At 47.6% G+C, this 14,376-nt stretch overlaps 1 protein-coding gene across 3 annotated transcripts in view; it reads right to left on the bottom strand.

Annotated features, from left to right (window-relative positions):
* The window catches only part of CANX (calnexin), a 32,470-nt gene extending 19,412 nt beyond the window's left edge, over nt 1-13,058 (bottom strand). For 2 of the 3 annotated variants that reach the window (XM_038771014.1, XM_038771016.1), the window contains exon 1: nt 13,010-13,058. The gene's annotated coding sequence lies outside the window, so the exon portion shown is untranslated. Of the gene's footprint in view, nt 1-6,107; nt 6,112-13,009 lie in introns of those variants that run through there. The other variant, XM_038771015.1, reaches the window with a different exon arrangement.
* Between the last annotated feature and the right edge of the window lie 1,318 nt (nt 13,059-14,376).

The raw sequence follows: 14,376 nt of genomic DNA, 5'->3' as shown, positions 1-14,376 counted from the left end.
AAGAGGAGAGGTTGGGTACAGAATCAGAAGAACTGAATGTATATGTAAGCTATTTCTCAAGCAGTTAACCAAACTGGGTTATCCTTAAAAAAAAAAAATCTAAAAAGGCCACAAAAACCAAGTGACCTTATAAATCTGGCATCACAAAAAAAAAGCTCTCAACATAGCCAGTGTACAAACTCTTCCCACTCGCTCCACAATTTATAGCACATACATCACTGGCCTTCAAGGAAGAGGCCTCAAAGGCTCAGGACAAATTTTATTCAACCCACCCTAATGATGCAACAGAAAGTTCTTATTAAAAACAAACACATTAGACCCCTTCTGCTTTTACCTCCATGGCAACACACAATCTACCAATTTTCCAACATAATTGAAGGCCTCAAGCATTACAATCTAAATACACAGCAGGCAAAACCCAGTCCAGACTAAACTCCCTCTGGCAGCAAATGGCTGTGTGCCAGGCAAACTCAGCACATAGCCCCAGAAGCTAAAAAGGGAAAACCGTTTCCATAGACTAGCCGTCCGGCCAATTGGAATCTCTTCCAGCTAAACGGGGTGCCGGGGGGCGGCCACGCGTAGAATCTCACAAGCCCATTAATATAAAGTGAGTTTGGGTCCTGGTATCAAGAAGACCCAAAGTTCACTGCTCTTTCAAGATGCACACAGAAGCCAACCTCATCTCAAAAAAAGGAAAAGGAAAAGAAACACACCACTCATATGCGCATGTGTACAAGCATGAACACACATTTAACATCATCCTCTCCACAGTCCAGAGAGCTAGAGTAAGCAGCTGGTCAGCAAATTTCCTCTTTCGGCTACTGCGCTGATCAGTTTCAGGCCAGCTAAAGCAGTCACGTCTGCCCCTGCCAGAGGGGCTTCTTGTATGAGGAATGTTAAGCTGCCTTTCAAAAACACTTTCTTTAGGAGCTTTGAATGGACTGCTTCATTAGACAAAAAGTGAACTTGGATTCATTTAACTCAAGGGCCTCTCCCCTCATTTTCTCCCTTGTTTCCAAAGCTTGGTGGACAAATGCCTCTTTCAACGATTACCTTAAACAAAAACCCACCAGGACAAGAGAATGTCAATACTGTACCCAAAAGGGTGGGAGACGGTTTAGTTTAAACTTGGCGGGAAAATGAGTCTTTCAAAAGGTCCTTATCAGCTGGTCCCTCCAGAGTTAGCTAGAGGTGCGGTCAATCAATGGTATTTGTTGAGTGCTTACTATGTGCACAGCGCTTGAAACACCACCACTAAGCAGGCGCGTTCCCTGACCACAAGTTTATGGTCTAGAGGACGACAGAAATGAAGAAAAAAAGAATTGCATTTGGAGACCAGGGCTGGGGGGACCCATACAGAGCTGTTGTGTTGTATTCTCCCAAGCACTTAGCCCACTGCCCTGCACATGGCAAGCACTAAGTAACACTGATGGCTGATGGGCCGGAACTCTAAGTTTCCAGCCAGTAAGCCAGTTAACAGAGACTTCAGACCCACTCCTGGGCCCCTTGCCCGTCATCCCAGGACCCGTTTAGTCAGGAAAGATGGCACTGGACAGCGTATCCCACAAACCTGCTCTGGTTCCCTGGCTGGGCTGGGATCAGCAAGCCTGGAACTAGGGTAAGATTTCACTAGCGAGTCAAATGCTGGGACATCCGGGGGAAAAAAAAAATTCCCCTCTCCTGATACTAGTCTACACAGACGGAAGTTCGCTAATGGTTAGGGTCAAACAGAAGCCTGAATGCCGTCAAACTGGCTGTTCTTGTTTCAGGTTCTCTCATGCACATCAAGCTACTTGCTGCCCCTTATTCTTGGCACTCTTTATTCACACCACCCACAGCCCCACAGCACTTATGTACTCTTTCATAATTTATCTAATGGCTGCCTCCCTCCAGACTGTAAGCTCCTTGTGGGCAGGGAATGTGTCTACAAACTCTGCTGTATTGGACTCTCCCAAGCACTTAGTACTGTGCCCTGTACACAAGTGCGCAACAATTGACAGATTTCCCTCCTCTTTTCCAATGCTCCCTCATTTTGCTTCAATTCTTTGCCAGTAGAGACTTTGCTGTTATCCAGATCATTCAAGTGAAGAGCATATGATGTTGGGGATGGGGCTTTTTTCCCCTCTTAAAAATTGGGCTGAATTATTCTACTCCCTGCTTTGCTAGTATAGCCAGGGATAATTTACAGTATATTTTTTACCACCACTGCTGAGATTTGGGCTTTTAGGGGTTTTCTGAAAACTGTGTTTACCATCTAGCCTGCTTGCAAGCAACACCTACCATTATTAAAGTTTCCCATATGAGCTAAAAAAGACCCTACAAAAATTTAGAAAAATCAGTGGTATTTGAGCACCTGTTTGTAGAATACTGCAGTTAAATGCTTCTGACAGACTACCTGAATTAGTAGACATTCCCTGCTCCCAGAGAGTGTACACTCAAGCAAGGGAAACAGACACTAAAATAAATTAGAGATTGAAGGAATAACAGCATAAAAGGTATGTTCTTAAGTGCTGAGGAAGGAAGAATCGGTGAGGGCTCTTTAGTGCTTAGGTGGAAGGAAAGTAAGTGATAGTTGGGGGACTATAAAGTGGGGAGATTAGCAATTAATTGGGGAGGGTTCGTTGGAGGAAGTTTGACTTCAGAAGGTCTCTGAAGATACAGAGCTGTGGCCTGTCTGATAGGAAAGGAGTTGAGAAGATGGCGGGAACCTGTGAGTAGGTTTGAAGAGGGTGAGCTGAGGTGCTGTGGGAGAAGAAAATGGACTGGATAAGTAGCAGTAGAGCCAATGGGTGGTAGTTTCTGCTCGATGAAGAAATGAATGCACATCGGGGGTCTTTGCAGGGGGGGGGGTCTTTGCAGGGAGACGGTTTCGAAAAATAATCTGGGGAGCAGAGCCTGGAAAGAGGAGAAAGACTGGAGGTAGGGAGATGGGTGAGGAGGCTGATGAAGTAGATGAGCCAGGATAGGACACGTGCATATGGAGGTATGGCCTAGTGGATAGAGCAGCAAACTGAAAATCCTCCCGCCCCCTCTCTCCCCCATACAAACGCACTAGACTGCAAGCTCCTGAAGGTAGAGATCGTGTCTATTGTACTGGACTCTCCCAGGAATTTAGTACAGTGCTCTGCACAAGAGTAAGCACTCAATAAACACCAGCAATTGATTGACAGGAGCTGTTGGTACTACTGCCTGCTCCACTATTTGCATGTGGCACAACTCTGGGCAAGGTGCTCCGTTTCTTCGCCTGGAAAGTGGGGATAAAACAGCTTCTCTTTCTGGTTCAAACTGTCAGCCCCTGGTACGTCAGGGACTGTGTCTGATCTGACTGTCTTCTATCTAACCCAGCATTTAGCCCATAGTCAGCACTTAATAAATATTCAGTCATTCCGTCATTGTTTACTGAGCATTTACTGTCTGTGGAACACTGTACTAAATGCCTGGGAGAGTACAATATAACAATAAACAGACACATTCCCTGACCACAACTATCTTACAGCCTAGAGGAGACAAACATTAGTATAAATTACAGAATACTATACTTATTACACTCCAAATCCCTGAGTTAACTCAAAAATAGATTGCAAGGTCCTTGAGAACAGGGTTTGTCCAGCTTCCCAAGCACTGGGATAACTGGTATCCATGTCCCCAAAACAATCTTTTTTTTTTTTAAAGTGGGGGTGGAAATACTATTATATACAGAATTTTCCCTAACCTAGAGAGAAGAAAACATGCCCTTAAATGAAAATAAAAAGCTTAGTTAGCATTAGCCCCCTTGTCTCAGAACAACTGTAAACTGCATGACCTGGAGTGGATTCAATAATTTCCATTTTTTCTATGTTGGCCACCCTTTGGTATCCAACATTTTACCAAGGCATGGAAATAGCAGCCCCACCCATGACAAGACATTTAAAGTCACTTAAAATAGGTAAGGCATTTAAGCAGCAGAGAGGGAGGGGAGTAGCTGATTTCCCCCCGCCCCCAGTTCAGCCTTACACAAAAAGACCCAAGGAGTAAGTTCTTCATTTTAACCCACAATTTTCCTCAAAATCCTCCTGATTCCAACAAGCTTCAGGGTCCACCAGAAGCCAGGAGCTCCTTCTCCAACTGGCACTGTGGGAGGCCCAGCCCGTTCCGGAGCTGAGCACCCTACTGCTATGTGCAGAGTTTGTAGACAGGATCCCTAAGCCCCTGGAGATTAGTCTACTGTGTGCATAGCATTAAACTACACGCTTGGGAGAGGAAGGTTTGAAGGCATGATTCCTGCTCTCAAAGGACTGTGCGAAGATAATGACTCTTCCTCCAAGAGGTTTTCCCTAAGCCCTCCTTTCCTCTTCTCCCACTCCCTTCTGTGTCACCCTACCTTGCTCCCTTTATTTATCTCCACAGCACTTAAGTACTTACCTGTAATTTATTTATATTCTTGTCTGTCTCCCCCTCTAGTCTATAAGCTCACTGTGGGCAGGGAATGTGTCTATTATTATATTGTACTCTTCCACTTAGTACAGTGCCCTGCACACAGTAAGTGCTCAATAAATATGACAATGACAGACAATATCACGCCTGCACACTCCACTGTATGCAGAGCACTATTCTAACTGCTTGGGAGAGTATGATGGAGTTGGTAGGCACAATCCCTACTCCCCAGAAGCTCACTCACTGTCTGTATGCAGAGCACTATACTGAAGCACTTGGGAGAATGCAATAGAATTAGTAGACCCTATCTCTGCCCTTAAGGTACACCTTACAAAAACAAACACTACTACAATCTAGAAGATTCCTGGTGCCATTGCTAACACTTTTTTTGGAACACTCGCTACCCACCTCCCCAATCTTCAACATGATTATTCAATTTTACCTTCAATCATTTTGATTTCACGAGCCAAAAATACTTTTAAATCTGCCTCTCCCATTTTGAGTGTAAGTTCCTTGTGAGCAGAGAATGCATCATTTCTTTGGGTTGCACTTTCCCAAACACTTAGCACAGTTCATTGCACCCAGTCAGCCCTTAGCAAGTGCTGGATCACCAATGCTACTGTTTTCTGTTACACTGTACTCTCCCAAGCACTTTGTACAGTGCCCTGTACACAGTAACTGCTCAGTAAATACCACTGATGATAAGCTCAATGCCCAGATTTAGAAAGCAAATACAGCATCAGGCAGAGCGAAGAAGCAAGGCAAATTGCTAGGCTGCACAATGTGGCTTCCAATTAAGGTCACTGCAAACTTTTCCCGACTGGGGAAAATGACTGTTCATTTGATTTCTCAGAGAAGAGCCAGCTTTGTGATAGGCATCAGAGACTGCTAACAGAGGCAAGATCCACCAATTGTGAACAGACAGGTTAACTTGGGTTTAAAGGTCAGAAGGCAGCTGGTTTCCCCAAAATGCAGTGGTATGCCCTTGAACAAAAGGCCCTGCCCTGCGGAAGATTCACTAGTTAGAGGACTCCACCATTCATTCGATCATATTTATTGAGCACTTACTGTGTGCAGAGCACAGTAAGCCCTTGGGAGAGTAAAATACAACATCCTCCCCCGACCTGCCAACCAGTTTGGGGGACGTTGGAGACATTGGATTTAGAGACGAGCTTCTTAGTGTCCTACCCTTAATACGTGGGGAAGTCGCCCCTAAGACAAGAAAGATATAGAAATTGGGGGGTGGGCCTCCGGGCCAGGCACACGTGGGCACCACACATGCCTTGGCAGACCTGCAGGTGACAGACAAGCCAGGTTGGCTACACGAGGATGTCCCAAGGACTCTTTAATCAAAACCCATTAAACCCACGGGACAGAGCATGTCTGTGACAACCCCTGAATTCCACAGCCACTGTAGTCCCCTTCCCACTACCACCCCCCTATGGTACTTAACTGCTTACTATGTACCAGGCACTGTACTAAGCGCTGGGGTAGATACAAGCTAATCAACTTGGACATAGTCCCTGTCCCACATGGGGCTCACAGTCTTCATCCCCATTTTGCAAATGAGGGAACTGACTTGCCCAAGGTCACACAGCGGACAAGTGGCGGAGTCAAGATTAGAACCCAGGTCCTTCTGACTTCCAGGACTGTGCTCTATCCACTAGGCAACACTCCTTCTCAGTAAGCAGGTGGCCGCTGGTCACCGGGCTTGGTTGAGGCTACAATCAATCAATCAATCGTATTTATTGAGCGCTTACTATGTGCAGAGCACTGTACTAAGCGCTTGGGAAGTACAGATTGGCAACACATAGAGACAGTCCCTACCCAACAGTGGGCTCACAGTCTAAAAGGGGGAGACAGAGAACAAAACCAAACATACCAACAAAATAAATAGGATAGAAATGTACAAGTAAAATAAATAGAGTAATAAATATGTGCAACCATATATACATATATACAGGTGCTGTGGGGAAGGGAAGGAGGTAAGATGGGGGGATGGAGAGGGGGAGAGGAAGGAAGGGGCTCAGTCTGGGAAGGCCTCCTGGAGGAGGTGAGCTCTCAGCAGGGCCTTGAAGGGAGGAAGAGAGCTAGCTTGGCGGAGGGGCAGAGGGAGGGCAAGCATGACACAGCAATACTGGATAGAAGTCGTCCGATCCCGGGCCACCTGAAGACCTGGATAGTGGCCACCCGATTCATGGAGAGGTGTGTGTGGCGGAGAGAATGGGACAATCAACAGGGGCAAGAACCTGCCATAGTCAACCAGCCCCTTGCTTGGGAGATAGAGACCCTCTTTCAACTACAGGGAAGGACTTGGGAGCCTTAAAAGTGTCAATCCCTGGTAGGCCCCAGCCCAAGAGCAGCCTGGGCTTCTTGCTAGAAAAGTGCACCCCAAGACTAGGAGGGCACACCCAGCTCCTGGCCTGCCTACAACTTTCCACCTCCCTCTTGACCAACAACGAATCTCAGTTTTAGTTCACTGCGGAGTGATGGGCAGGGAGCGTATCCTGCTATTTTGTAGGTCCCAAGCACCTAGTATAGTGCATTGCACCAAGCGTGTGCTTAATACGTGCTATTCCAACTGGTGGGCTCCAAACTGTGGTTTATTTGTAACCCGTGTAATGGTTCCCACCACACCTACTATTGATCTGCAATTCCCAGATTGCAGGATAACAAACCTGGACCTAATTAGCACCACACACAGGAAGAGCTTAACAAATACCACTGACTGACTGAGGTTGAGAAAAGACCACTCAAATTAATCCGAGGGAGATTGGGCGCTTACACAAATGTCTCAAATGTTTTCCCTGCTCCCAGCCACCCGAGCCCACTCCAGTGGAACTCACAAAAAGAAAGACATTTCATAGCCGGTTTTATGTCATCGAGGAACCAGCTTAAAGCTGCCTTCCCAGCAAAAGCACTCCTTTTGAACAAGTGTGATCTCTGAAGTGAACTAAATTAGAAATATGACATACAAAAAAATATGACAGACAAAAAAATACCAAACAAAAAGCCTTGTTAGGTGATCAAAACTATCAGCACTGGATTGCTTTCTGCATTATTTCTAATCATCGGATTAACGATTAATGCTCTATAACCTGAGCATTTTCAAAAGGAAGACTGTGGCACCTCTTGGAATTTCTTCTAATGACTTGGCCATTTCTGTTCTCTGGACCTCACTCTCCCTCCTGAGCCTAAATGCCTCTGGTAACCATATCTTGTTTCATCCAGGTTTTCTATAAAATCACCATCCTAGCTGAATAGCCATTTGTGCAAGCTCCCCAAAATGGCACTGATCCTTTCCCAGTGCATCTTTCAATGTCCTATCAACTGTAACCTCCCCTCTGGTTCTTGCGATGATCAGCTAAGTCAGAGACTCTTGGCTACAATCAGAGAGTCATCTGATGAGCACCAAAATCAAAAAGTGATTAAAAAAAAAACCTGATGAGATGGGGCTTTGCACCACACCCTGGGGAATCGGCAGTCAGAGCTGTGACAGGAGGAACAACAGTTGGGAAGAGAGGGGAGGTCAATCCGAAAGAGGAATTCAGGGGCAGGATAAATTTCAGCGATCAGAACATAGTAAGCCTGTACTCCCCAAGAAGCCCACTCTAGGAACTGCCATAAATTCGACAACTTTAAATTGCTCTGTGGGCACAAGCAGCCAAGGTAAGTGAGAAAACCAAATTATGCCCAGGTTATGACACCATGGCCTAGTAGACAGAGCACGGGCTTGGGAGTCAAAAAGACCTGGTTTCTAATCCCCAGTTTAACCACTCGCCTGCTGTGTGACCTTGGAAAAGTCACTTCACTTCTCTGGGCTTCAGTTATTTCATATGTCAAATAATGGGGATTAAGACTGTGAGTCCCATGGGGGTCAGGAACTGTGTCCAACCTGATTTGCCTGTATCAATCCCAGTGCTTGGTACAGTGCCTGGCACACAGTAAACGGGTTAACAGATACCATTATTATCATTATTATTATTTGTAACCCCTAAGCACTTCAATACTAACCCCATCCCACCCCCATGGCAGATAAGTTTCCCTTATCTAGAATCTCTTTTAATGTCTGCCTCTCCCTCTAGACTGTAAGCTCCTTGAGGGCAGGGATCATGGCTTCCAACTCTATTGTGCTCCCAAGCGCTGTAAGTGCACAAGATACCATAGATTGTTCGATCTATATTTGACCTCTTCCAACAGCACTTGGGCTTCAAATCGACTCTCTCAGCCCAGTTAAATATTGTGTTTATATCAGTCTTTACTCAAGGCCGGTGACTGAGAAAGCAAGAGAAGCAACTTAACGTAACAGAGGGCAACAGACAATTAATTAGGCTAGATGACAACAACCACACTAAAGGATGCAAAAAAAAGATGATTTCCTGAACGCCGTGTATCTCCATTCAAACAATACATTTATAAAAAACAAAGTGGCATAATTTTTAGAACTATAAAGCAACTATTTAAAAAAAATGTTCTCCAACTAACCTGTGGCCTAGTGGAAAGCGCACGTTCCGGGGAGTCAAGACTCTCGTCCCGATACAGCTATTGCCTTGCTGGATGAGCTTGGGCAAGTCACTTGACTTCTGGGCACAGCTTCCTCATCTGCGAAATGGGGATCAAAACTGATCGCCCTCAGACTGTGAACCCCATGCAGGACAGGGACTGTATCAGATTTGATGATCTTGGATCAATTTAAGCACTTATCCCATAGTGAGCATTCGGCAAACACTACTGATATTATGAGTAAGATTCCCTAGTTTAAGACAAGAAGTTGGAAAGTGTGTCTGTCTACCCTACCCTCACGCTGTCCCCCAAACCCACCTCATTTAAGACAGGCTTCAACTATCATATGTACATTTTGGGGAAGTCCCAAGGCACTGTAGTTTAATCCGGGCCAAGTTACAGCCTCAACACCTGGAGCATATTTATGGGGGGGGGGGGAGCACCCTTTGAAGTTCATGACACTAGCTCTTTTCCGCGAATGCAGTTAAGTGGATCTCCTAAATGTGTCACATAAGAGCGCACAGATTCCAATTATTATATGTGTCGCTTCCTAACTGCCATTTTGCCCACAAACAACTTCCAGAGTAAAAGGGCCTCTACACAATACTATACTAGGAACTGCTAAGAGGACCAAAGTTTTAAATAAATCCTTATTCATTCAGCAGATACGTCATCTATAAAGTTGTTTGGGAAGTATTGCGAAGATCTTTTTTCATTAAAACTACTTACCTTCTGGGCCATTTGCAGCGGTATTACATTGCTGAGGGAGATTTAAAAGGGAGGCCTGGTTTTTACATTCAAGCCCTAAGCAAATGGTGGTGGTAAGAAATGCATCCATGACACAGACTTCTGAAAAAGTTCAGGATATTTCAATTAATACAGAGCTTGCCACTGCCTTGAAAAAATCCAGTTATCTGCAGCATCAGGCTGTGCAGAACTGAGAGGAAACTCCCACACGGTTTTCCCCCTTACCTCTGCCATTAAATACGGCGCTTTGCATCAAAGTGCTACATGACAGTTGCTCCTCCCCAAGGCCTGAAATTCATTTAATTACAAGGAAAACCTCTATACAGTCACTGAAGAGCTGGTCATACTTTGATTAAAATGCACTGGATTTAAAGAAACTGCAAACATCTATTCCTCATCTCCATCAATCCACGGTATTTGAGGGTTTACGGTGGAAGAGGACAATACAACAGCATTAGTAGATGCATTCCCTGCCCTTACTGAGCTTACGGTCTAGAGGAGGAAAGCAGACACGAATATAAATAAATAATTTATGAGTATGAACTTAAGTGTTGTGAGGCTGAGGTGAATACCAAATGCCCCAAAGATCACAGACCCAAACGCACAGATGACACAGAAACGGGAAGGGAGGGAAAGGGGGTTAATCAGGGAAGGCCTCTTGGAGGTGTGACCTTAATAAAGCCTAGAAGGTGGGGAGAGTGGCAGTTACTTCCCCTCTCAAATTCTGGGGGAGGTAAAAGGGTAATATACCAGTGCAGTTTCACCTTTGTTCTCGCGTGCTCTTTGCACAACGACGAGTTAATATTTCCTCACTCTCTTTTCACATTCACCAGCTTTAGCCCTACTAGCCCCTTAACTACTTCACTGCCTTCTGCACATCACCCGACCGGGGCCCGCAAAGTACGCTTCCAGCACACGAAAATTAAATGATTTCTCCAATCCACAAGACTACTCGAAGACGCGATCCACCTGGGGCTGGCTGAGTTTCTGGAAAGCTTACAGGGGCATGACTGCCCCGCATTTGAATTTTCCATCCCTGCCCATTCTAGTAGCTTCTCCCTCAAAATGCCCGGTCTCAGTTTTGGCATCTCACTCCTTCCCATCTCTTCCACTGACATTCCCAAAACAGTCCGGTCCTCCGCGAACCGGCATAGCTTCCCTCCTGCACCTAACCTTGGGCAGACTAAGAGTCCCCCTCCCCGACCCACTTCGATTCTCTCCAATTCTGGAACTTAATTCAGTCCCTGCAGGGTCACACGGTGTGCTGCCCGTGCTACAACCCGCCTCCCGGTAAAGATCTCGAAAGATTCCGAGGCCGAAGGGGAACTAAAAACGGCTTACCGGCTGGCTGAGTTAGCCGGACTGTCAGCTCCTTAAGGGGCCAAGCATCGTGTCTACTATCAATCGTATTTATTGAGCGCTTCCTGTGTGCAGAGCACTGTACTAAGCGCTTGGGAAGTACAAGTTGGCAACACATAGAGACAGTCTACTACCTCTAGTGGACTCCCCCGAGTGCTTCGTACGGTGTACGGTCCCTTCAAGGCTCTGCTGAGAGCTCACCTCCTCCGGGAGGCCTTCCCAGACTGAGCCCCTTCCTTCCTCTCCCCCTCGTCCCCCTCTCCATCCCCCCATCTTACCTCCTTCCCTTCCCCACAGCACCTGTATATATGTATATATGGTTGTACATATTCATTACTCTATTTTATTTGTACATATCTATTCTATTTATTTTATTTTGTTAGTATGTTTGGTTTTGTTCTCTGTCTCCCCCTTTTAGACTGTGAGCCCACTGTTGGGTAGGGACTGTCTCTATATGTTGCCAATTTGTACTTCCCAAGCGCTTAGTACAGTGCTCTGCACATAGTAAGCGCTCGATAAATACGATTGATTGATTGATTGATTGTTGTGCGCACAGCAGGCATCCATTCAATAACCACTGACTCATGGCTGGGTGCTGGGGGCGGGCGAGTCAGTGTCCCTTGCTGGACGGTCAGCTCCCTCGAAGGTAAGCGCTCGGCCCAGCGGTCCGCACAGCGGGCGTTCAATTAATCACTCAGTAATATCTCGCCATCGCCCCCCGGCCCACGTGCTCCCCCGGGCCTGGAATGCCCTCCCTCTGCCCCTCCGCCAAGCTAGCTCTCTTCCCCCCTTCAAGGCCCTACTGAGAGCTCATCTCCTCCAGGAGGCCTTCCCAAACTGGGCCCCTTCCTTCCTCTCATCATCATCATCAATCGTATTTATTGAGCGCTTACTACGTGCAGAGCACTGTACTAAGCGCTTGGGAAGTACAAATTGGCAACATATAGAGGCAGTCCCTACCCAACTGTGGGCTCACAGTCTAAAAGGGGGGAGACAGAAAGCAAAACCAAACATACTAACAAAATAAAATAAATAGAATAGATATGTACAAATAAAATAAATAAATATTTATCTACGTAAATAAATATCTCCCCCTCGTCCCCCTCTCCATCCCCCGCATCTTACCTCCTTCCCTTCCCCACAGCACCTGCATATGCGTTTGTACATATTTCTTACTCCATTTATTTATTTTACTTGTACCTATCTATTCATTTTATTTTGTTAGTATGTTTGGTTTTGTTCCCTGCCTCCCCCTCCTAGACTGTGAGCCCGCTGTTGGGTAGGGACCGTCTCTATATGTTGCCAGCTTCTACTTCCCATGCGCTTAGTACAGTGCTCTGCACATAGTAAGCGCTCAATAAATACGATTGATTGATCAAAATCAAAAAATAGAATCAGATTGGACAGAGTCCCTGTCCCACTGGGGGCTCACAGTCTTAATCCCCGTTTTACAGATGAGAGAACCAAGGCCCAGAGAAGGGGTGTTGGGTAGGGACCGTCTCTATATGTTGCCGGCTTGTGCTTCCCAAGCGCTTAGTACAGTGCTCTGCACACAGTAAGCGCTCAATAAATACGATTGATTGATCAAAATCAATAAATAGAATCAGATTGGACAGAGTCCCTGTTCCACAGGGGGTTCATAGTATCAATCCCCGTTTTACAGATGAGAGAACCAAGGCCCAGAGAAGTGGCGTTGGGTAGGGACCGTCTCTATATGTTGCCAGCCTGTGGTTCCCAAGCGCTTAGTACAGTGGTCTGCACATAGTAGGCGCTCAATAAATACGATTGATTGATTGATTTCCCGGGGGCAGAACCCTGGCCTAAGCGCCGGGAAAGGTGGACACGTTCCGGGCCCACGTCGGCTCCGGGGGGGCTCAGAGGGCCGGGCCCCGCACACGGAGCGGGCGATCGGTGAGTCCCGGGGACCCCCAGGGGGCCGGGCCGGGCCGGGCCCGCCCGCACACCCACCGCCCCCCGACGCCCCTACCTGCCGCCGCCGCCGCCGCTCCCCCGAACTGCCCCCGAACTGCGGCGAGGCTCGGCCCGGCCCGGCCCCACCGTCACGTGCCGCAGCGGGAGGAGGACGACGGCGCCGAGGAGGAGGGCCCGCCCCTCGCTCCTCATTGGCCCCGCGCCGCCCGGACGCCCGCCCCCAGCCTCCCATTGGGCCCCGCCGCCGTCGCTCCAGAAAGCTCTCCGCACACCCCCTAGGGCTGCTCTTCGTGGAGGGTTCGGATTGGCTGAGCCGCTGGCCGGGAAGGGCTTTCTGATTGGCTGGGAGGGGAGCGAAAGGGAGGGAAGTCGAACCCCGCCGAAAGGGGGAGGGGGAGGAGCGCGGGCTCCCGCTGAGGAGATCCCCATTCCGGGCGCCCCCCCCGCGGCCTCGTGCCGAGGACCCGGAGGACCCGGGTGACCTTGGCCCAGTCACTTCGCTCCTCTGGGCCTCAGTCGTCCCCGTGGCTCAGCGGAAAGAGCCCGGGCTTTGGAGTCGGAGGTCATGGGTTCGAATCCCGGCCCCACCGCAAGTCTGCTGTGTGACCTCGGGCAAGTCACTTCACTTCTCTGAGCCGCGGTTACCTCATCTGTAAAAATGGGGATTAAGACTGTCAGCCCCGCGTGGGACAAGTTGATCACATTGTATCCCCCTCCCTCCCCACGTCCGCCAAGCTCGCTCTCTTCCTCCCTTCAAGGCCCTACTGAGAGCTCACCTCCTCCAGGAGGCCTTCCCAGACTGAGCCCCCTCCTTCCTCTCCCCCTCCTCCCCCCCCTCCATCATCATCAATCGTATTTATTGAGCGCTTACTGTGTGCAGAGCACTGTACTAAGCGCTTGGGAAGTACAAGCAGCGTGGCTCAATGGAAAGAGCACGGGCTTTGGAGTCAGAGGTCATGGGTTCGAATCCCAGCTCCACCACATGTCTGCTCTGTGACCTTGGGCAAGTCACTTAACTTCTCGGAGCCTCAGTTACCTCATCTGTAAAATGGGGATGATGACTGTGAGCCCCACGCGGGACAACCTGATCACCTTGTATCCCCCCAGGCGCTTAGAACAGTGCTTTGCACATAGTAAGCGCTTAACAAATGCCATCAAAAAAAAAAGAAAAAAAAGTACAAATTGGCAACATATAGAGACAGTCCCTACCCTCCTTCCCTTCCCCACAGCACCTGTACCTATGTATATATGTTTGTACATATTTATTACTCTATTTTACTTGTACATATTTATTCTACTTATTTTATTTTGTTAATATGTTTGGTTTTGTTCTCTGTCTCCCCCTTCTAGACTGTGAGCCCACTGATGGGTAGGGACCGTCTCTATATGTTGCCAACTTGTACTTCCCAAGCGCTTAGTACA

The sequence above is a fragment of the Tachyglossus aculeatus genome, chromosome X2 (genome assembly GCF_015852505.1).
Source record: "Tachyglossus aculeatus isolate mTacAcu1 chromosome X2, mTacAcu1.pri, whole genome shotgun sequence".
NCBI lineage: Eukaryota > Metazoa > Chordata > Mammalia > Monotremata > Tachyglossidae > Tachyglossus > Tachyglossus aculeatus.
This window is presented reverse-complemented; position numbering and strand designations above follow the sequence as displayed.